The sequence below is a fragment of the Amblyomma americanum genome, chromosome 6 (assembly GCF_052857255.1).
Source record: "Amblyomma americanum isolate KBUSLIRL-KWMA chromosome 6, ASM5285725v1, whole genome shotgun sequence".
Taxonomy (NCBI): Eukaryota; Metazoa; Arthropoda; class Arachnida; order Ixodida; family Ixodidae; genus Amblyomma; species Amblyomma americanum.
The window spans coordinates 81920840-81941766 of record NC_135502.1 but is presented as its reverse complement, the minus strand read 5'-3'; the positions used below and the strand labels follow the sequence as shown (position 1 = coordinate 81941766).

Here is a 20927-nt window from a genome sequence, read left to right as displayed (position 1 = left end):
TTGTTAATGAGCTGTTCAAACAGGATCCTAAGATACCCCTCTTAATGAGCTTGGAATGGCAAGAACCATAGGGAAGAAGGGGCTTGTTACCTCGGGGTTCGAAAGCCCATCAAACGCGGCTAGGAGTGAAGTACAGGCCAAGGTCTAGAAACTTGATGTGGTTGTGAACAGGAGTTTCATAAGTGATCTCAAGGGGGAAGAGAGTGTCAGAAAAAATGGACAGACTACGAAACACCTCCGTTTCAAACTACAGTCCAGAGCACTTGACAATAACAAGGTAGTCGTCGACAAATCTAAATGTTTTTACGACCTTAGTTTTCCCAAGGAGTTCGTTGAGAGCGCGGTCGCATCTGGCGAGATAAATGTCACTGAGTATGGGAGCGATACAGGAGCCTATGCATATGCCGTTTTTTTTTTAATGAAGATGGAAGAGTTCCACTCAGTGAAAGTTGATTGCAGGTACAAGGAAAGCGGATGCAGAAATCTTGCTACAGAGATACCGGACGCGTTTTGAAAGGCAACCACGCCATGTCGGTCAATGCATTCACTGACACTAGTTAACAGTTCGTCATGGGGAATCGAATAGTACAAGTCTTTCACGTCAATAGAAAAAGCTAAAAGTTCATCAGCATTGTGCGTCGTCAGGAAGTCAGTTACTTGGTTCGAATTTTTTACCTGGAAAGGATCGTCAACAGAGATTTCGGCGAGTTGCCGCTTAATGAATTCAGCGAGGCACTTCTGCCAAGTACCCCTCTCTGAGACTATCACACGGAGCGGGCATTCAGGCTTGTGGGTTTTGGTGGAAAAGAACAGGAAAAGAACTGAGCTATAGCGGCGCTTCTTACAGCTACCCCCTCCGGAGCAAGCATACGAGGAAGTATTCGCGCCTGTCGCAGCGTCGTGTCTAATGATGTCTATCTCGTCGCATTAACTAGTGTACTCATTTTTACCTAACAAAAGAAAAAAAATGTTGAAAGGCATCAGCCACCAGTGAGGATCGAACTCACGACCGCTGATTTACAAGACCAGTGCTCTGCCATTGAGCTATAGCGGCGCTTTTTTTTTATTTCTTACCGGTATCATGACATTCAATATACAGACAAAACACACCAGCCTGTCTTCGGTTGGAAAAGTTCAGTTGAAATTTCTTCAGGCACATCAAATCGTCTAATACATTAATCCACTCAGGGGGGTCAGGTAATGCCTGATAGACTTCTCTCATGCAGATCATATGCTGGATAAAGTTTTAGCCTACAGAGTGAACAGTAACATCTGCATGGCGGACTGCCATTCGGGTTTGCCACAGACTGTGGAGGCCCAGTAGCATCAACATATTAAAGGGAATGCCTTCATCATACTTCACTGGGAGAAACCGAATCACGTATGGCATTATTGGTAGTTGTTTAAGAGTTCGCTGCAGAACGTCCCAGTGGATCATAGGGTCCCTACAGTCAATAAATATGTGTTCAATAGTTTCTGGTTTTTTGCAGAGTAAGCAGTTTATGTCCAGGGTACAAATATCCCTTTCTGATCTAGCCACCCTTTTACGGGGAGTGTGTTCGTGTGCAGCTTAAAGAAAAAGGATTCGACAGAAGGCCTTACCGGCATTTTTTTAACCCGTTTTAAAACGTCCTTTCCTGGGCACCCACAGTAAACAGACCTGTACAATGGTGTCGGCAGTTGATTTCCTATTAAGTCCGCGTACAATTTCTTCTTCGTGACAGAACATAGGTAATCCATTGAAAACCTTTCATGCAACATGCGGAAGGAAACAACTTCATGAATGTAACCAGCCACAAGGTGACATATTATATCACTTGTAGTCACAATAAATTCAGGAAGCGCTTTCGCAAGTCGAACTTGTATGACTGTGCGCAAAAAACTGTCGCTTTGGTCACGCAGGAAAAAGAAACGCGACACAGTCTGCCTGATAAACAAATGAGAAAGACCTAGGCCTCCATCGCGGACTGAGCGGAAGAGGTTGGTACGACTAACCCTCTCCCATGTTGAGCCCCATATAACCGCAGCAAAAACCCAATGCATTTTCTGCACATTTGCGCGGGCCATAAACAGCACTTGCAACACATACAAAACTTTAGCTATCAAAAACAAATTGCAAGCAGAGGCACGTGCAAACACTGAAAGGCCGCGACCGTTCCAGTTTCCCGTCCTCTCCTTCATTTTCTCCGCTGCATCGCTCCAGTACCTTGCGGGTTCCTGATAGTGCTCGAAAGGCACACCAATATACGTCGGAGGTGTGCCTGTCCTTGTTGTACAAGCAAACCTTTCTGGCTTGATCTCCCAGTTACCGTGCCATATACCAACTCTTTTCCCAGTTTATCTCTGAGCCCGTCAGCTTACAGAAAGCCTTAGCAAGGTTGACCACTTCTAACACACTCTCACGATCTTAACAGAATACGGCTATGTCATCAGCATACGCCAAAAGTTTTACCTCAGTAGAGTGCATTTTGAAACCTCGTATTGATGTCTGGTGAATTACGGCTAAACAGAAAGGTTCGACATATATTGCAAACAAGAGGGGAGACAGTGGACAACCTTGCCTTACTGAAGATTGCACTGGTACCCTTTCTGTTAGTGACCTATTTATTATGAGTTGGGTACAACAATCTCGATAGGCCATCATTACACCGTCTAAAATTGTGCTGCGTACATTTGCATTCTTCAATATGCAGAAGAGGACCCCGTGTGACAGCTTGTCGAAAGCTTTCGCCAAATCGAGTTGCAATAAGGCCACTTCGCCGTCCATGTCGTCGCAGCATTCTGACACATTTCTTGCTACGTGAGTGCTCGTGAAGATCGCTCGACCTTTGATGCCGCATGTTTGATACGGCCCAGCTAAGTGCTTGGTCACCGTTTGCACCCGCTTCGCGAGTACTTTCATAAAACCTTTGTAATCGGTGTTCGTAAGGCTGATAGGCCTGTATGAACCTACCGACAGCAGCTTGGCACGGTCATCCGTCTCAGGAATCAAAACGAGATGAGGAGCTGTGAAGGACGGTGGCCCCTGCCTTATTTTATACGCCCCATTGATAACGCTATGTAACACATGCTAGTTGATGGGCGAAAACCTTGTAAGATGTGGCTCCCAAGCCATCTCATCCCGGGATCTTTCCTGTCGGCAATTCGCCGATAGCGGCCTCGATTTCGCGAACACTTATCTCTTCCTTAGGGCTGTCTCCTACGTCATCTGCTTTCTTTGGCATATAAGTCATGAATTTTGTGATGAAAGTTTCACTTACACGAGTAAAGTTGCTAAACAACTCGATATAATATTCCATGAACGCCTGCTGTATCTTTTCCTGCTCACCCGTCACCTCGTTCTTATAGCGGATCTGTTTGGTTTCATTTTTTGATGCATACCTTTTCTCGTCAGTAAGAGAGCGTTTATTCGGTGCTTCCCCGAGCCATAATCGTTCGCCTCGTGCACTAATCATAGCTGCCTTATATATTTCATTGTCTATCACCTCAAGTTCACTTTTGGTTTTTCTTATTGCGTCTGCCACTTTTTCAGGCTCCAAACTCACTGTGTTTAGCAAGTATTCTACTTGGCTTTTAATATCTTTTTCATTCTTCATCTCATTTAGACTCTTGATGCTTGCTCTTTCAATCGCTGCCATTTCAACTTCATTTTTGAATTGTTCCCAGGCAGCCGAATAATTTTCTGACTCATCAGTTTTCCTCAACTGCTTCAACAAAAGGTTCATCATTGAGCAATTTAGCGTTTAACCTCCACAGGTGCCAGTTAAATCGTGGCTGCTTTTGCTTATTGCCAATGTTGAAACTCACAAGGCTGTGATCAGAGAATGAAACAGGCATAACGTTGTAACTATTGCAAAGAGGAATTAGAGCTATGGACACGTAAACTCTGTCAAGCCTTGCTTGGCTACCTTGTTGGGTGTGAGTTGACTGCGGCCGCCCGCCGCTTGTTATTGTGTGACCCACATCCTCCAAGTTAGAGTCAACCACCAAGGAGCTAAGTATCTCGGCGCTTCTATCACGTACGTATGCCACTTTAGAACGGTCCTCAGAAAAGCAAACGCAATTGAAGTCTCCCAGCAGAATAAGATGCCTTTCAGAGGGCAGATACTGATTAAGGTGTTCAAAGAAAATACATCTCTCATTGACATTGTTCGGGCTATAGACACACACTAGAGGCCACTTTTCTCCCGCCAATGAAGAATCCAAGACGATGAGGCCACAATTTTCAGACACAGTAATCATTTACTGAATAATCCCCACAATTTTGCGTATCAATACAGCACAGCCAGCAGATTTTCCTACGGCATGGTATACACAGACATTATAAATCGTTGTGAAAGGTGACACCATATGATCAGTCTGCTCTTGTTTTTCCACCGTTGTTTCTTGTACCGCAATTAGATCTAGCTCGTTTTCCATGAAAATTCGGCTAAGCTGGTATTGCCGCCGCCTTGCAGCCAAGCCCTTAACATTGTCGCTATGCGTAGCGAAGAATTTAAGTTATTTGCTTTTTTGAATCAAGCAGCATGATACGAATGATGTCGTTACAAACAAGGCTGACAGTTTTCTATCACTTCTAAGGTGAAAAATAACAACATGACATACCAAAAAGAAGTCCAGTAAAGTCTTCAACCGTACGTCGAATGTGTTGCTCGTAGTTTCAGTTGTTGCTTCCATTTCGAGTGAGTAGTAGCCCGGCGCCTTCGTCGGCACCCAGTTTGTATGCTAAGTGGGCGTCACCGCCGAACTTCTATCCGGCGGGATTTTCGGTTTCGGGTTTAGCGTCGGCCGGCGCACACTAGGCGTCTTTGGCGGGGGTTCATCGTTATTCGGTTCGCTTGGTTGATAATCGTGGGTAGCTAACCCGTCATGAGTTCTCCACCACCATACCACTTGTGCCTGTCTCGCTGGCGTTCATTGCCTCAGCTTTATTCGTAGCATTTCTTCCGTCGTGCGTGCTTAGAGAGCTTGCACCCTTATTCGTGTTCGTCGCAGTGTGCTCTAGTTTAGAAGTATTGGGAGACGGAGAATCACTGGCCTTGTGGTCACCTTCGGACTTCTGTTCTGGAGAGTTCGCGTCCTCGCCACTCTTCTTCTCTGTTCCTTTCGAAGATTCCTCTACTTCGGCTTCATCCATGAGCAGGTCGTTGACGACTAATTCCCTCGTAGTTTTCTGCGTGACGGAGGCATAAATCTTCACGCATTGCTCTTCCCCGTGGCCGTATCGGTGTCATACTGCGCAGCATGACATTCGGCAGTCGCGTCGAATGTGGCCGGTACTGCGACAGCGCAAGCATAGCGGGGCCCTACCAGGCACCACAACAAGCGCCAGTTCACCTGCAACATGGATCTGATGAGGCAAGTTGTCCACTGTCACGCCAATCTTCAAATTTAAGGTCACTAAGCGTGTCGAGGACGCTTTGTCTTGCACACCTTGAGCACGCCAACGTTACCGGCAGACGTCCGTCACTCTGCCGTACGGCAAAAGCCCGCCCGTATGTCATCGTCCAGTACGTTGTGAAGCATCCAGTAAAGCTTGATACGCAAAGCTTGGTTGTTAGCATCTATCACAACGCGCCGTCTTTCCTTCACAATCGATTCCTTCAGAGCCAAAAGCTTATGCACGCCGCCTCCGTTTTTGAAGGTTACAGCTCATACATGATTTATCTGATACGACCCCAGGGCGATAACTTCAGACAGTAAGCCTAGGCTAGCCAGTGTGTCACGGAAGTCTTCCACACGGTATGCGCTTTCACGAGCGTCGGCATGCAAAAAAAGAGTGCTGAAAACAACTCGCCCTGTAGGTAACTGAGGCAAAAACACTTGATAATCCGGGTCATCAGAGCCAGAAATCATGTTACCGCGGCCCTGCTGGTCCGCTGAAGCCGCTCCTACGGAGCCCATGACACACACGTCCGTTCGCCTCGGCGTCCGGAAATGGAATCGCCACTGAGCCATAGCGGCGCTTCTTACAGCAGCTCCTTAGGAGCAGGCATTAGGGAAGCAATCGCGCCTCTCGGTGCGTCGTGAGTCAGGAGTTCTATCTCATCGAATTAATTAGCACACTCATGTTTGCGTAACAAAAAAAAACATGGCCAGACTTCAGCCGCCAGTGAGGATCGAACTCACGACCGCTGGTTTACAAGACCAGCGCTCTGCCACTGAGCTATAGCGGCGCTTCTTACAGCAATTCCTTCAGAGCAGGCATAGGGAAGCGTTCGCGTCTCTCGGTGCATCGTGACTATGGATTTCTATCTCATCGCATTAACTAGCACACCCATGTTTACCTAACAAAATAAAAAAATGATCATACTTCAGCTGCCAGTGAGGATCTAACTCACGACTTCTGGTTTACAAGACCAGCGCTCTGCCTGTGATTTTTTTTTATTGCCTGGCTTTCGCCCATAGCATTTACCCAAGAACACACAACAAAAAACACGCAAAACGCTATGTACGTACGACACTGTCGGGGTCAGCCAGCATGAGTCTGGCTTCGTCATATTAAAATTCACGTAGCATACACAGCGGCTCTAGTCTTGAGAGCCACTCGGGAGGCTCCGCAGCGGCTTTCTGGATGACCAGGAAACAGTCCATTCGTTCCCGAAAATAAATTCGGGCAGGTCGTGCGTCTTTATCAGAATAATAGCCTGCCATTCTGGAGCGCCATATACAGTGGAGGCCCAAGAGCATAAGATCAAATGCTATCCCATTCTCATTATCCGTGCTTAAATAACGAATTCCCTGCGCGTCAAGCGGTAGCTCCTTCTTTATAGTTCTTTGTAACACATCCCAAAAATAAACCCCTTACCAGCAATGCAAAAAACATGGTCTATTGTTTCGGGCTTTCTTTAAAGTTAAGGAGTTCGATCCCCCCGGTAAAAAGAAATCCTTTTTTTTTCTTTATTGCCTGGCTTTGACCCATAACATTTACACAAAAAACACTCAACAAAAAACACACAAAACGCTATGTACATACGACACTGTCGTGGTCAGCCATCATGAGTCTGGCTTCGTCATACTAAAATTCACGAAGCATACAGAGCGGCTCTAGCCTCGAGAGCCACTCGGGAGGCTCCGCAGCTGCTTTCTGGATGGCCAGAAAGCAGTCCATTCTTTCCCGAAAATAAATTCGGGTGGGTCGTGCGTCTTTGTCACAATAATAGCCTGCCATTCTGGAGCGCCATATACTGTGGAGGCCCAAGAGCATTAAGAGATCCAATGGTACCCCATCCTCATTGTCTGCGCTTAAATAACGAATTCCCTGCGCGTCAAGTGGTAGCTCTTTCATTATTGTCCTTTGTAACACATCCCAAAAATAAACCCCTTCCCAGCAATGCAAAAAAACATGGTCTATTGTTTCGGGCTGTTTACAAATTAAGCAGTTCGATCCCCGCGGTAAAAAGAAATCCTTTCCTTCCAAAAACTTTTTAACTGGGAGTGTCCCGGTGTGTAATTTAAAAAAGAAGGTCTTTACTCCTGGTGGCACCTGCATTTTCTTTACCCTTTTTAAAACATCAGCTCCAGGACCTCCACTGTACAAGGCCCTGTACATAGGCTCTGGGAAAACAATATCACAAAGATCATGGTACAACTTCTTTCTTTTAGTTTTATACAAATAATCGCTAGAAAAACGCGCTGAAAGAAACCTAACACTTGCTACAATCTCTTTGTAGTAACCAAAAATTCCACCCGAGAGCTCTTCTGTGGTAACAACAAACTCGGGCAGCAATCGCCGCAGCCTCACCTGGCACACGGTGCGCAAGAACGGGTCTGAGACGTCGCGAAAAAACAAAAAACGGTTCACCAGCTGCCTTAAAAAGAGGTGCCCTAGCCCCAACTCCCCGTCTTTTACCCGCCGGAACAGGTTCGTTCGGCTGCAACGTTCCCATTCGGAAGCCCATATAAAGACGGCAAAAATCCGGTGTAACTTCTGAATGTGCACCCAAGAGCAATGCAAAACCTGCATCACATACCAGAGCTTGCTAATAAAAAACAGGTTGCAGACTGTAGCTCTGGCGAAAATGGAGAGATTGGTGCCTTTCCATTTTCCAACTCTGTCACGTGCTTCTTTCGTTTGCTGTTTCCAATACTCCTCGCTTTCGCGATAAGCATCGAGCGGAACGCCCAAATACTTGCCCGGTGTCGTCGTCCACGGTACGTTGGCAAAATGATCCGGGTGGGATGGCCACCATCCTTTCCCTCTAAAAACTTTTTAAAATAAAAAAACGGTCAGACTTCAGCCGCCAGTGAGGATCGAACTCACGAACGCTGGTTTACAAGACCAGCGCTCTGCCACTGAGCTATAGCGGCGCTTCTTACAGCAGCTCCTTCAGATCAGACATTAGGGAAGCGCTCGCGCCTCTCGGTGCACATTGAATATGGATTTCTATCTCATCGCATTAATTAGCACACTCATGTTTACCTAACAAAATAAAAAAAGTGGTCAGGCTTCAGCCGCCAGTGAGGATTGAACTCACGACCGCTGGTTTACGAGAGCAGCGCTCTGCCACTGAGCTATAGCGGCGCTTCTTACAGCAGCTCCTTCAGATCAGACATTAGGGAAGCGCTCGCGCCTCTCGGTGCATATTGAATATGGATTTCTATCTCATCGCATTAATTAGCACACTCATGTTTACCTAGCAAAATAAAAAAAGTGGTCAGGCTTCAGCCGCCAGTGAGGATTGAACTCACGACCGCTGGTTTACGAGACCAGCGCTCTGCCACTGAGCTATAGCGGCGCTTCTTACAGCAGCTCCTTCAGATAAGACATTTGGGAAGCGCTCGAGCCTCTCGGTGCATATTGAATATGGATTTCTATCTCATCGCATTAATTAGCACACTCATGTTTACCTAACAAAATAAAAAAAGTGGTCAGGCTTCAGCCGCCAGTGAGGATTGAACTCACGAGCGCTGGTTTACGAGACCAGCGCTCTGCCACTGAGCTATAGCGGCGCTTCTTACAGCAGCTCCTTCAGATCAGACATTAGGGAAGCGCTCGCACCTCTCGGTGCATATTGAATATGGATTTCTATGTCATCGCATTATTAGCACACTCATGTTTACCTAACAAAATAAAAAAAGTGGTCAGGCTTCAGCCGCCAGTGAGGATTGAACTCACGACCGCTGGTTTACGAGACCAGCGCTCTGCCACTGAGCTATAGCGGCGCTTCTTACAGCAGCTCCTTCAGATCAGACATTAGGGAAGCGCTCGCACCTCTCGGTGCATATTGAATAGGGATTTCTATCTCATCGCATTAATTAGCACACTCATGTTTACCTAACAAAATAAAAAATGTGGTCAGGCTTCAGCCGCCATTGAGGATTGAACTCACGACCGCTGGTTTACGAGACCAGCGCTCTGCCACTGAGCTATAGCGGCGCTTCTTACAGCAGCTCCTTCAGATCAGACATTAGGGAAGCGCTCGCACCTCTCCGTGCATATTGAATATGGATTTCTATCTCATCGCATTAATTAGCACACTCATGTTTACCTAACAAAATAAAAAAAGTGGTCAGGCTTCAGCCGCCAGTGAGGATTGAACTCACGACCGCTGGTTTACAAGACCAGCGCTCTGCCACTGAGCTATAGCGGCGCTTCTTACAGCAGCTCCTTCAGATAAGACATTTGGGAAGCGCTCGAGCCTCTCGGTGCATATTGAATATGGATTTCTATCTCATCGCAATAATTAGCACACTCATGTTTACCTAACAAAATAAAAAAAGTGGTCAGGCTTCAGCCGCCAGTGAGGATTGAACTCACGACCGCTGGTTTACGAGACCAGCGCTCTGCCACTGAGCTATAGCGGCGCTTCTTACAGCAGCTCCTTCAGATCAGACATTAGGGAAGCGCTCGCACCTCTCGGTGCATATTGAATATGGATTTCTATCTCATCGCATTAATTAGCACACTCATGTTTACCTAACAAAATAAAAAAAGTGGTCAGGCTTCAGCCGCCAGTGAGGATTGAACTCACGACCGCTGGTTTACGAGACCAGCGCTCTGCCACTGAGCTATAGCGGCGCTTCTTACAGCAGCTCCTTCAGATCAGACATTAGGGAAGCGCTCGCACCTCTCGGTGCATATTGAATATGGATTTCTATCTCATCGCATTAATTAGCACACTCATGTTTACCTAACAAAATAAAAAAAGTGGTCAGGCTTCAGCCGCCAGTGAGGATTGAACTCACGACCGCTGGTTTACGAGACCAGCGCTCTGCCACTGAGCTATAGCGGCGCTTCTTACAGCAGCTCCTTCAGATCAGACATTAGGGAAGCGCTCGCACCTCTCGGTGCATATTGAATATGGATTTCTATCTCATCGCATTAATTAGCACACTCATGTTTACCTAACAAAATAAAAAAAGTGGTCAGGCTTCAGCCGCCAGTGAGGATTGAACTCACGACCGCTGGTTTACGAGACCAGCGCTCTGCCACTGAGCTATAGCGGCGCTTCTTACAGCAGCTCCTTCAGATCAGACATTAGGGAAGCGCTCGCACCTCTCGGTGCATATTGAATATGGATTTCTATCTCATCGCATTAATTAGCACACTCATGTTTACCTAACAAAATAAAAAAAGTGGTCAGGCTTCAGCCGCCAGTGAGGATTGAACTCACGACCGCTGGTTTACGAGACCAGCGCTCTGCCACTGAGCTATAGCGGCGCTTCTTACAGCAGCTCCTTCAGATCAGACATTAGGGAAGCGCTCGCACCTCTCGGTGCATTTGAATATGGATTTCTATCTCATCGCATTAATTAGCACACTCATGTTTACCTAACAAAATAAAAAAGTGGTCAGTCTTCAGCCGCCAGTGAGGATTGAACTCACGCAAGCTGGTTTACGAGACCAGCGCTCTGCCACTGAGCTATAGCGGCGCTTCTTACAGCAGCTCCTTCAGATCAGACATTAGGGAAGCGCTCGCGCCTCTCGGTGCATATTGAATATGGATTTCTATCTCATCGCATTAATTAGCACACTCATGTTTACCTAACAAAATAAAAAAAGTGGTCAGTCTTCAGCCGCCAGTGAGGATCGAACTCACGCAAGCTGGTTTACGAGACCAGCGCTCTGCCACTGAGCTATAGCGGCGCTTCTTACAGCAGCTCCTTCAGATCAGACATTAGGGAAGCGCTCGCGCCTCTCGGTGCATATTGAATATGGATTTCTATCTCATCGCATTAATTAGCACACTCATGTTTACCTAACAAAATAAAAAAAGTGGTCAGGCTTCAGCCGCCAGTGAGGATTGAACTCACGACCGCTGGTTTACGAGACCAGCGCTCTGCCACTGAGCTATAGCGGCGCTTCTTACAGCAGCTCCTTCAGATCAGACATTAGGGAAGCGCTCGCGCCTCTCGGTGCATATTGAATATGGATTTCTATCTCATCGCAATAATTAGCACTCATGTTTACCTAACAAAATAAAAAAAGTGGTCAGTCTTCAGCCGCCAGTGAGGATTGAACTCACGCAAGCTGGTTTACGAGACCAGCGCTCTGCCACTGAGCTATAGCGGCGCTTCTTACAGCAGCTCCTTCAGATCAGACATTAGGGAAGCGCTCGCGCCTCTCGGTGCATATTGAATATGGATTTCTATCTCATCGCATTAATTAGCACACTCATGTTTACCTAACAAAATAAAAAAAGTGGTCAGTCTTCAGCCGCCAGTGAGGATTGAACTCACGCAAGCTGGTTTACGAGACCAGCGCTCTGCCACTGAGCTATAGCGGCGCTTCTTACAGCAGCTCCTTCAGATCAGACATTAGGGAAGCGCTCGCGCCTCTCGGTGCATATTGAATATGGATTTCTATCTCATCGCATTAATTAGCACACTCATGTTTACCTAACAAAAAAAAAGTGGTCAGGCTTCAGCCGCCAGTGAGGATTGAACTCACGACCGCTGGTTTACGAGACCAGCGCTCTGCCACTGAGCTATAGCGGCGCTTCTTACAGCAGCTCCTTCAGATCAGACATTAGGGAAGCGCTCGCGCCTCTCGGTGCATATTGAATATGGATTTCTATCTCATCCCATTAATTAGCACACTCATGTTTACCTAACAAAATAAAAAAAGTGGTCAGGCTTCAGCCGCCAGTGAGGATTGAACTCACGACCGCTGGTTTACGAGACCAGCGCTCTGCCACTGAGCTTTTTTTTTCTTTATTGCCGGTATTTTGACCCACATGAAAAGAAAACACATATTCATACATAAACACTAAAACACAATCAACATCTTTGTTAAAACAACGGCCGCCCAGCTTGTGCGGTCACGCTCATGCTAAAATTCCTTGATCGCCAATAATAACTCAACACGTGATAGCCACTCTGGACTACATTCCAGCATCTTTTTCTCCTGAACAAAGTTTCTTATGCTTTCTTTGAAATATTGACGTGCCGGTCTTGCATCGACATCGGCGTGCCTTTCTGCCATTCTGCATTTCCAAATACTGTGCAGGGCTATTAGCCTGATCAAATCAAATGGGGTACCGTCATCACTTTCAATTGGCAAGTAGCGAATTCCGTACCCATCAAGCCGAAATTTTTTTTTGATTGTGCGCTGAAGCACATCCCAAAGGAACACAGCATCCCAGCATTCAAGGAACACACGCTCAGTTGTCTCCTCCTTTCTGCATATTATACAGTGAGTACCCCAGGGAACAAAAAAACCTTTTTCAGCCATCCACGGTTTGACAGTCAGAGTTCCAGTGTGTAATTTAAAAAAGAAAGTCTTAACACCAGGCGGGACTAACATTGCCTTAACACGCTTTAGTACCTTGTTACCTATACCTTCCCTTTAAAGGGACCGATATAAAGGCACGGGGAGAACCGCACTACAAAGGTCTTTATACAGTTTTTTCCGGTTGACTTCACTCAGGTATTGGAGTGAAAACCGCGCCGTCAAAAACCTACATGAAACCACAACTTCGCGTAGAAAACCATGCACTCCACCGGGCATACTGCCAGCAGAGACAACCATATTAGGCAAGTGCTTCCCCAGGCGAAGTTGACGAACAGTGTTTAGAAACGGGTGCTTAACGTCCCGAAGAAATAAATACCGATTGACAACCTGTCTCAAAAACAAATGTGACAATCTGAGTCCTCCATTTCGAACTCGTAGAAATAAATTGGTGCGGCTTGATCTTTCCCAAGAAGATGCCCACACGAACACTGCAAACACCCGATGAAATTTTTGGATATGAACCCTGGAGCAATGCAAGACTTGAAGGACATACCAAAGTTTGCTCACTAAAATTATGTTGCAAATTGTGGCTCTCGAGAACATTGACCAATTCCATCCATTCCATTTATTCACTCTTTCCCTCATTTTATCCACTTCACTCCTCCAGTAGGCTTCGCTGTCTTTGTAACACTCAAGAGGAACTCCCAAGTATTTAACAGGAGTCGTAGTAAAACTCATGTTGGCAAAAGTGTCTGGGGCCTCCGGCCAATCCCCGTGCCAGAATCCCAGGCACTTACTCCAGTTTACCGCGCTGCCACTGGCCGCACAAAAACTTTTAACACACTTAACAGCCTGTGTTACACTGTCGTAATCATTACAAAACGTGGCTATATCATCCGCATAAGCCAACAGTCGGACTTCTGATGTAGTTTAAAACCGCGCATACAATCGCTCTGTATAACGCTCAAACAAAATGACTCTATATACAAACAAAACAACAGTGGCGAAAGAGGGAAACCCTGGCGCACCGAGCGTTTGACTGGAATGCGTGAACCCACAACCTTGTTGACAATTAGACTTGTCGTGCAATCCTGGTACGCCATGGCGACCCCGCCTCGAATAATTCTACCCACATTCACATGATTTAGAATGCACAGAAGAATTTCATGAGGCACCCTATCGAAAGCTTTCTCCAGATCAATTTGGATCATTGCCACATGTGTGCCCATTTCGTCGCAGCACTCAAGGATACTACGCGCTACATGTATATTTGAGAAAATAGATCAGCCTTTATTACCGCACGTTTGATGCGGCCCCACCAGGTCAGTAATGACTGTCTGCAATCGCTTAGCCAAAATTTTCATCATTATCTTATAGTCTCCATTTGTGAGGCAAATTGGACGGTAAGAAGTTACTCTGCGCAATACAGAGGGGTCTTCTGATTTCGGTATAAGAACAGTGTCGGAGGATGTGAAGGATGGCGGCAGCACATTGAGATCGAATGCCTCATTATAGACAGCAGCTAAAACTGGTGAAATTATTCCTTTTAGACGTTTATAAAAGGCTGAGGTCAGACCATCCGGGCCCGGAGACTTCCCCGGCTGCAAGCTTTCAATAGCGTTTTTCACCTCCTCTACTGAGATAGCTGCCTCCAATAGTTCCTTCGTACTGTCGTCTAGGCTGGGCATCAACAAAAGGAAGTCCTTCTTGAAACGATCAATGTCAACTGAGCAGTTGGCAAATAACCCACTGTAGTGCTCGAAGAAAGCGCGCTCAATATCTTCTGCTGTGTCACTTACTTTTCCACCAACTTCAATTTCCGCTATCTGATTGCGCCTGCGCGTGCCACTTTTCTACGCCCAACGCTCTTTTTGACGGAACTTCCCCCGCTATTAGCTTTTCAGCTCTCGCTCGTACCAGAGCACCGTGGTATCTTTCGATGTCGAACTGTTCTATTTTATGCTTTAGTGCGCGAATATCGTCCATGAACATGCCGGGTCTACTACACTCTTCACTGATCAATTTTTCCAAGTTTCTGCGCATCGTTTTTTCATTCGCCCCCTTTTGTCTGCGTATAGCGCTCGCCCGCTCCAATGCTTTCATTTTAACTGTCTGCTTGAAGTTCTCCCATTTTTCTCTGCACGTCGTATTACCCACATGTTTCATTGCATCAACTTGCGTCGTCACGTCTGCCATAAAAATTTCATCATCCAGTAATTTTGAATTCAATTTCCATAACTGCCACTCGAAGCTTCTTTTCCTTTCTTTCGTGCTTGCTACTAGAAAACTGACTAAGCAGTGATCAGTAAATGAAACAGCGCTCACTCGGTACTCCTTGCAAAAGGGTACCAAATCAAGGCTTACGTATGCTCTATCCAAACGAGCGTGGCTCGAAGCCTGAAAATGGGTGTACTGTGTATTTCTTCCACCACCAAGGCATTCAGCCACATCCGCCAAACTACTGTTCCCTATTATTTCATTTAGGGCAGTCGTGCTTGCATCCATGTACGGTCGGGTGCTAGTTTTGTCCCGGGATGAAAGAACGCAGTTGAAATCACCTATAAGAATGACCAACCTATTACACTGGGTATACTGTTTTAGCTGTTCAAAAAACCTGCACCTTTCCCCAGCAACAGTCCGCGCATACAAACAGATTACACGCCACTCCAAGGACGATAACAAGAAATCACATACAATAAACCGTCCTGACGTGCATGACGTAACGGCTTCTATTTTAGCTCCTAGACTATGTCGGACCAACAATGCGCAGCCTGAAGAATATCCCACGGAATGGCTCACAATAGCACAGTATCGCGCTACGAATTGCTGCACCATGCCCCCGGTTTCCACGTCGCCCTCGACTTTTGTCCCCTGCACTGCTAGAATGTCAAGGTCAAAGTCGCTTAACAGGCGGTACAGTTGACTCTGTTTCCTCCTTGAGGCAAGCCCTCGGACATTTAATGTTGCGATGCGAATGGACTTATCCATAGTCATCATAGCAAGGTGGGAAAGAAAACCGGGGGCATGGCGCTTACCTCACAACTGCGGTTTGATCCGGAGTGTGCTAGCACAGGGCGGTCCTCACGGCGGCATAGGCGGCGATTCCGCCGTCTTGCGCGCCGCCGAAGTGTTCGGCAGCGGTCGAAAGGAAGGACGCCGTCCAACAGTCGTCTTGGCTGGAGGCTCGTCTGCAGCAACGACACTAAGCTCCTTCCCATTTTCGCCTGCGTCGTGAGGTCGCTTTGCAGCGGCACTAATACTGTCGCTGTCCATCACGGTGACTGGTGCCGGCTCGGTGGGTGGTTTCTCGCCTCCTCCGGGAGAGGGGTGGCCCGTAGTGCTTGCCTCATCCTTCTCGGTCCCGCCTTCTGCGTCGTCATGTCGCCGCTTGTCTGCGGGTTTATCCCCACCGTCAATTAGTTGTTCCCCTTGAATGTTCAACGATGCACCTTGCGTAACCAGGTTACGGCTCGTCCTTGCTGTTTCCTCTGAGTCTTCCTCGTCCATCAGGTGGTCCGATATGTCGTTTGCCTGCACTGGTCCGGCTACGCTGGCGTACGTCTTTGCGCAATCAGCATCGACGGGGCCGAAACGACGACAACGACTACAGCGCGGCACTTTGCAGTCGCGACGAATGTGCCCGGTGCTCTTGCAGCAGACACAGAGGAGCGCGGCCCGGCACAACAACAAGAGATAGCTCTGCGGCTATCTTGAGCTGATGCGGAATATCGTCTATTTTGACGTCGGCATGCAATTTTAGTCCAACTGTACGAGTCGTCGACCCTTTTTCAGTGACACCTAGCGCCCGCCACTTCTCCCGGGTCACTTCCAACACCTTCCCGTAGGGCGACAGTGCCACGCGAACGTCTTCGTCGGTAACGCCATGCAGCAACCAGTGCAGCTTTACGCGAACCTCTCGGTTATTCGGATCAAACATGGGCGATCCTTTACCTACACATCGACGGCCAAAAGCAGCTTCTGAGCAGCATCAGCAGTCGTCATTGTCACAGCCCACACGTGGTTCATTTGATACGCCCCCAACGCCACAACGTCGGGAAGCGCACCAAGGTTGGCCAAAGTGTCCCGGTAGTCTTCAACACGATAGGGCCGGGCTCTTGGATCGCCGTGCATGAAAACGGTGTTGGCGACGATGCGTCCGGATGGCAGATTGGGCAGAATAACATGGTAATCATCGGCAGTAGCCGCAAAAAACCTGTTACCGCGGCCCGACTGGGCCGCTGAAACCGCTCCGACGGAGCTCATGATAACGCGTCCGTCACGCTCGGTGGCCGGAAATCGAAATGCTCTGCCACTGAGCTATAGCGGCGCTTCTTACAGCAGCTCCTTCAGATCAGACATTAGGGAAGCGCTCGCGCCTCTCGGTGCATATTGAATATGGATTTCTATCTCATCGCATTAATTAGCACAGTCATGTTTACCTAACAAAATAAAAAAAGTGGTCAGGCTTCAGCCGCCAGTGAGGATTGAACTCACGACCGCTGGTTTACCATAGCGTCTGCACTGGGAACACCTGGGAACCTTGCAATCTCGGCGAACGTGGCCCGTGCCGTGACAACGCAAGCACTGCATCGGTCGCCCGGGCACAACCACGAGGGCCAGCTCACCGGCTACTCGCAACTGGTGTGGCAAATCATCCACCTTCATTCCAGGCTTCAACTTGAGTAGCACGGTCCTGGTGGTTGAGCCTTTCTCCTTCATCCCTTGGACGCGCCAACGCTCCCGCGTCACCTCCGTCACGTTTCCGAACGCCGCGAAAGCAGTCCTGATGTCTTCGTCAGCCACACCGTGCAGCATCTAATGCAGGCGCAGCTTAACCTGCTCATCCTCCGGGTCGAAAATGATGCACCGGCGTCCTTTCACTTGTAGCTCCTTCAATGCAGCAAGCTTTTTCGTGGCTTCAGCACTGCTGAGCGTCACCGCCCACACATGATTTATCTGATACGCCCCCAGCGTTGGCGAGGGCGTCCCGAAAATCTTCCACCCGGTAGGGCCTCGTGTACAATGTTTAACGAAGCCTATGGAATAAACTTTTTGCCTCCGTCTTTTGGGACCTCCCATACGGTACTCATACCGAAAACTGATGATATAGAGAAATTAAAATCTGTTACCGCATATCGACCGATAGCACTCACTAATGTGGACTACAAAATTTTTATGAAGGTATTGGCGCGAAGACTACAGACAGTGATAAAGGAAATTGTTGGACCCCACCAGACATGTGGAATAAAAGGGCGATCGATTTTTTCCAACATTCACAAAGCACGCAGTGTACTTGAAACCTGCGATGCAATTAATGGGCGGGTGGCTATGCTTCAGATTGATCTCGAAAAAGCTTCGTCAGCCACACCGTGCAGCATCTAATGCAGGCGCAGCTTAACCTGCTTATCCTCCGGGTCGAAAATGATGCACCGGCGTCCTTTCACTTGTAGCTCCTTCAATGCAGCAAGCTTTTTCGTGGCTTCAGCACTGCTGAGCGTCACCGCCCTATGGAATAAACTTTTTGCCTCCGTCTTTTGGGACCTCCCATACGGTACTCATACCGAAAACTGATGATATAGAGAAATTAAAATCTGTTACCGCATATCGACCGATAGCACTCACTAATGTGGACTACAAAATTTTTATGAAGGTATTGGCGCGAAGACTACAGACAGTGATAAAGGAAATTGTTGGACCCCACCAGACATGTGGAATAAAAGGGCGATCGATTTTTTCCAACATTCACAAAGCACGCAGTGTACTTGAAACCTGCGATGCAATTAATGGGCGGGTGGCTATGCTTCAGATTGATCTCGAAAAAGCTTTTGATTGTGTTTCTCATGAAATCTTGTTTTCCGTTTTAGACCATGTGAATGTCGGTTCAGTTATCCGCGAGGATTTAGCCCTGGCGTATCGAAACTGCACGACAAGATTGATTGTAAACAAGTGCCTGGGGGCCCCCATTAGCGTGCAGCGTTCAGTGCGTCAGGGCTGCCCCCTCAGCCCTCTCTTATTTTGTATTTACATCGAAACACTGTGTAGGAAAATATTAGAAGACAATAGTATTAATGGCTTTAGGTTGCAAGCTGCTGAAGTTAAGCTGCTGGCGTATGCTGACGACGTTGCTGTATTCACGGTTGATCAGGAGAGCATAAGCGAAGCTGTCGGGTGTGTACGCCAGTTCAGCGAAATCAGCGGTAGCAGGGTTAATTGGTCCAAATGCCTCGGACTCTGGCATGGATGGTGGCCATCCCACCCGGACCATTTTGCCAACGTACCGTGGACGACGACACCGGGCAAGTATTTGGGCGTTCCGCTCGATGCTTATCGCGAAAGCGAGGAGTATTAGAAACAGCAAACGAAAGAAGCACGTGACAGAGCTGGAAAATGGAAAGGCACCAATCTCTCCATTTTCGCCAGAGCTACAGTCTGCAACCTGTTTTTTATTAGCAAGCTCTGGTATGTGATGCAGGTTTTGCATTGCTCTCGGGTGCACATTCAGAAGTTACACCGGATTTTTGCCGTCTTTATATGGGCTTCCGAATGGGAACGTTGCAGCCGAACGAACCTGTTCCGGCGGGTAAAAGACGGGGGGTTGGGGCTAGGGCACCTCTTTTTAAGGCAGCTGGTGAACCGTGTTTTGTTTTTTCGCGACGTCTCAGACCCGTTCTTGCGTACCGTGTGCCAGGTGAGGCTGCGGCGATTGCTGCCCGAGTTTGTTGTTACCACAGAAGAGCTCTCGGGTGGAATTTTTGGTTACTACAAAGAGAATGTAGCAAGTGTTAGGTTTCTTTCAGCGCGTTTTTCTAGCGATTATTTGTATAAAACTAAAAGAAAGAAGTTGTACCATGATCTTTGTGATATTGTTTTCCCAGAGCCTATGTACAGGGCCTTGTACAGTGGAGGTCCTGGAGCTGACGTTTTAAAAAGGGTAAAGAAAATGCAGGTGCCACCAGGAGTAAAGACCTTCTTTTTTAATTTACACACCGGGACACTCCCAGTTAAAAAGTTTTTGGAAGGAAAGGATTTCTTTTTACCGTGGGGATCGAACTGCTTAAATTGTAAACAGCCCGAAACAATAGACCATGTTTTTTTGCATTGCTGGGAAGGGGTTTATTTTTGGGATGTGTTACAAAGGACAATAAAGAAAGAGCTACCACTTGACGCGCAGGGAATTCGTTATTTAAGCACAGACAATGAGGATGGGGTACCATTTGATCTCATAATGCTCTTGGGCCTCCACAGTATATGGCGCTCCAGAATGGCAGGCTATTATTGTGACAAAGACGCACGACCTGCCCGAATTTATTTTCGGGAAAGAATGGACTGCTTTCTGGCCATCCAGAAAGCAGCTGCGGAGCCTCCCGAGTGGCTCTTGAGGCTAGAGCCGCTCTGTATGCTTCGTGAATTTTAGTATGACGAAGCCAGACTCATGATGGCTGACCACGACAGTGTCGTATGTACATAGCGTTTTGTGAGTTTTTTTTGAGTGTTTTTTGTGTAAATGTTATGGGTCAAAGCCAGGCAATAAAGAAAAAAACGACCGCTGGTTTACAAGACCAGCGCTCTGCCACTGAGCTATAGCGGCGCTTCTTACAGCAGCTCCTTCAGATCAGACATTAGGGAAGCGCTCGCGCCTCTCGGTGCATATTGAATATGGATTTCTATCTCATCGCATTAATTAGCACACTAATGTTTACCTAACAAAATAAAAAAAGTGGTCAGGCTTCAGCCGCAGTCAGTGAGGATTGAACTCACGACCGCTGGTTTACGAGACCAGCGCTCTGCACTGAGCTATAGCGGCGCTTCTTACAGCAGCTCCTACAGATCAGACATTAGGGAAGCGCTCGCGCCTCTCGGTGCATATTGAATATGGATTTCTATCTCATCACATTAATTAGCACACTCATGTTTACCTAACAAAATAAAAAATGTGGTCAGGCTTCAGCGCCAGTGAGGATTGAACTCACGACCGCTGGTTTACGAGACCAGCGCTCTGCCACTGAGCTATAGCGGCGCTTCTTACAGCAGCTCCTACAGATCAGACATTAGGGAAGCGCTCGCGCCTCTCGGTGCATATTGAATATGGATTTCTATCTCATCGCATTAATTAGCACACTCATGTTTACCTAACAAAATAAAAAATGTGGTCAGGCTTCAGCCGCCAGTGAGGATTGAACTCACGACCGCTGGTTTACGAGACCAGCGCTCTGCCACTGAGCTATAGCGGCGCTTCTTACAGCAGCTCCTA

The 20927-nt window shown here is 47.5% G+C and overlaps 21 non-coding genes and 1 pseudogene across 21 annotated transcripts; all 22 read right to left on the bottom strand.

Moving 5' to 3' along the window:
* Positions 1-982: 982 nt before the first annotated feature.
* TRNAT-UGU (transfer RNA threonine (anticodon UGU)) lies at positions 983-1054 on the bottom strand. The gene has a single exon. It is a non-coding gene; the product is annotated as a tRNA-Thr (tRNA).
* A 5050-nt stretch (positions 1055-6104) lies between these two features.
* On the bottom strand, positions 6105-6176 carry TRNAT-UGU (transfer RNA threonine (anticodon UGU)). The gene has a single exon. It is a non-coding gene; the product is annotated as a tRNA-Thr (tRNA).
* Positions 6177-8238: 2062 nt separating this feature from the next.
* On the bottom strand, positions 8239-8310 carry TRNAT-UGU (transfer RNA threonine (anticodon UGU)). Its single transcript has one exon. It is a non-coding gene; the product is annotated as a tRNA-Thr (tRNA).
* A 142-nt stretch (positions 8311-8452) lies between these two features.
* Positions 8453-8524, bottom strand: TRNAT-CGU (transfer RNA threonine (anticodon CGU)). The gene has a single exon. It is a non-coding gene; the product is annotated as a tRNA-Thr (tRNA).
* A 142-nt stretch (positions 8525-8666) lies between these two features.
* Positions 8667-8738, bottom strand: TRNAT-CGU (transfer RNA threonine (anticodon CGU)). Its single transcript has one exon. It is a non-coding gene; the product is annotated as a tRNA-Thr (tRNA).
* Positions 8739-8880: 142 nt separating this feature from the next.
* TRNAT-CGU (transfer RNA threonine (anticodon CGU)) lies at positions 8881-8952 on the bottom strand. Its single transcript has one exon. It is a non-coding gene; the product is annotated as a tRNA-Thr (tRNA).
* A 141-nt stretch (positions 8953-9093) lies between these two features.
* TRNAT-CGU (transfer RNA threonine (anticodon CGU)) lies at positions 9094-9165 on the bottom strand. Its single transcript has one exon. It is a non-coding gene; the product is annotated as a tRNA-Thr (tRNA).
* A 142-nt stretch (positions 9166-9307) lies between these two features.
* TRNAT-CGU (transfer RNA threonine (anticodon CGU)) lies at positions 9308-9379 on the bottom strand. Its single transcript has one exon. It is a non-coding gene; the product is annotated as a tRNA-Thr (tRNA).
* A 142-nt stretch (positions 9380-9521) lies between these two features.
* TRNAT-UGU (transfer RNA threonine (anticodon UGU)) lies at positions 9522-9593 on the bottom strand. The gene has a single exon. It is a non-coding gene; the product is annotated as a tRNA-Thr (tRNA).
* Positions 9594-9735: 142 nt separating this feature from the next.
* On the bottom strand, positions 9736-9807 carry TRNAT-CGU (transfer RNA threonine (anticodon CGU)). Its single transcript has one exon. It is a non-coding gene; the product is annotated as a tRNA-Thr (tRNA).
* A 142-nt stretch (positions 9808-9949) lies between these two features.
* On the bottom strand, positions 9950-10021 carry TRNAT-CGU (transfer RNA threonine (anticodon CGU)). Its single transcript has one exon. It is a non-coding gene; the product is annotated as a tRNA-Thr (tRNA).
* Positions 10022-10163: 142 nt separating this feature from the next.
* On the bottom strand, positions 10164-10235 carry TRNAT-CGU (transfer RNA threonine (anticodon CGU)). Its single transcript has one exon. It is a non-coding gene; the product is annotated as a tRNA-Thr (tRNA).
* A 142-nt stretch (positions 10236-10377) lies between these two features.
* On the bottom strand, positions 10378-10449 carry TRNAT-CGU (transfer RNA threonine (anticodon CGU)). The gene has a single exon. It is a non-coding gene; the product is annotated as a tRNA-Thr (tRNA).
* A 142-nt stretch (positions 10450-10591) lies between these two features.
* Positions 10592-10663, bottom strand: TRNAT-CGU (transfer RNA threonine (anticodon CGU)). Its single transcript has one exon. It is a non-coding gene; the product is annotated as a tRNA-Thr (tRNA).
* A 140-nt stretch (positions 10664-10803) lies between these two features.
* TRNAT-CGU (transfer RNA threonine (anticodon CGU)) lies at positions 10804-10875 on the bottom strand. The gene has a single exon. It is a non-coding gene; the product is annotated as a tRNA-Thr (tRNA).
* Positions 10876-11017: 142 nt separating this feature from the next.
* On the bottom strand, positions 11018-11089 carry TRNAT-CGU (transfer RNA threonine (anticodon CGU)). The gene has a single exon. It is a non-coding gene; the product is annotated as a tRNA-Thr (tRNA).
* A 142-nt stretch (positions 11090-11231) lies between these two features.
* Positions 11232-11303, bottom strand: TRNAT-CGU (transfer RNA threonine (anticodon CGU)). Its single transcript has one exon. It is a non-coding gene; the product is annotated as a tRNA-Thr (tRNA).
* A 140-nt stretch (positions 11304-11443) lies between these two features.
* TRNAT-CGU (transfer RNA threonine (anticodon CGU)) lies at positions 11444-11515 on the bottom strand. Its single transcript has one exon. It is a non-coding gene; the product is annotated as a tRNA-Thr (tRNA).
* Positions 11516-11657: 142 nt separating this feature from the next.
* Positions 11658-11729, bottom strand: TRNAT-CGU (transfer RNA threonine (anticodon CGU)). The gene has a single exon. It is a non-coding gene; the product is annotated as a tRNA-Thr (tRNA).
* Positions 11730-11868: 139 nt separating this feature from the next.
* On the bottom strand, positions 11869-11940 carry TRNAT-CGU (transfer RNA threonine (anticodon CGU)). The gene has a single exon. It is a non-coding gene; the product is annotated as a tRNA-Thr (tRNA).
* A 3762-nt stretch (positions 11941-15702) lies between these two features.
* Positions 15703-16613, bottom strand: LOC144095356 (uncharacterized; annotated as a pseudogene).
* A 4222-nt stretch (positions 16614-20835) lies between these two features.
* TRNAT-CGU (transfer RNA threonine (anticodon CGU)) lies at positions 20836-20907 on the bottom strand. The gene has a single exon. It is a non-coding gene; the product is annotated as a tRNA-Thr (tRNA).
* Between the last annotated feature and the right edge of the window lie 20 nt (positions 20908-20927).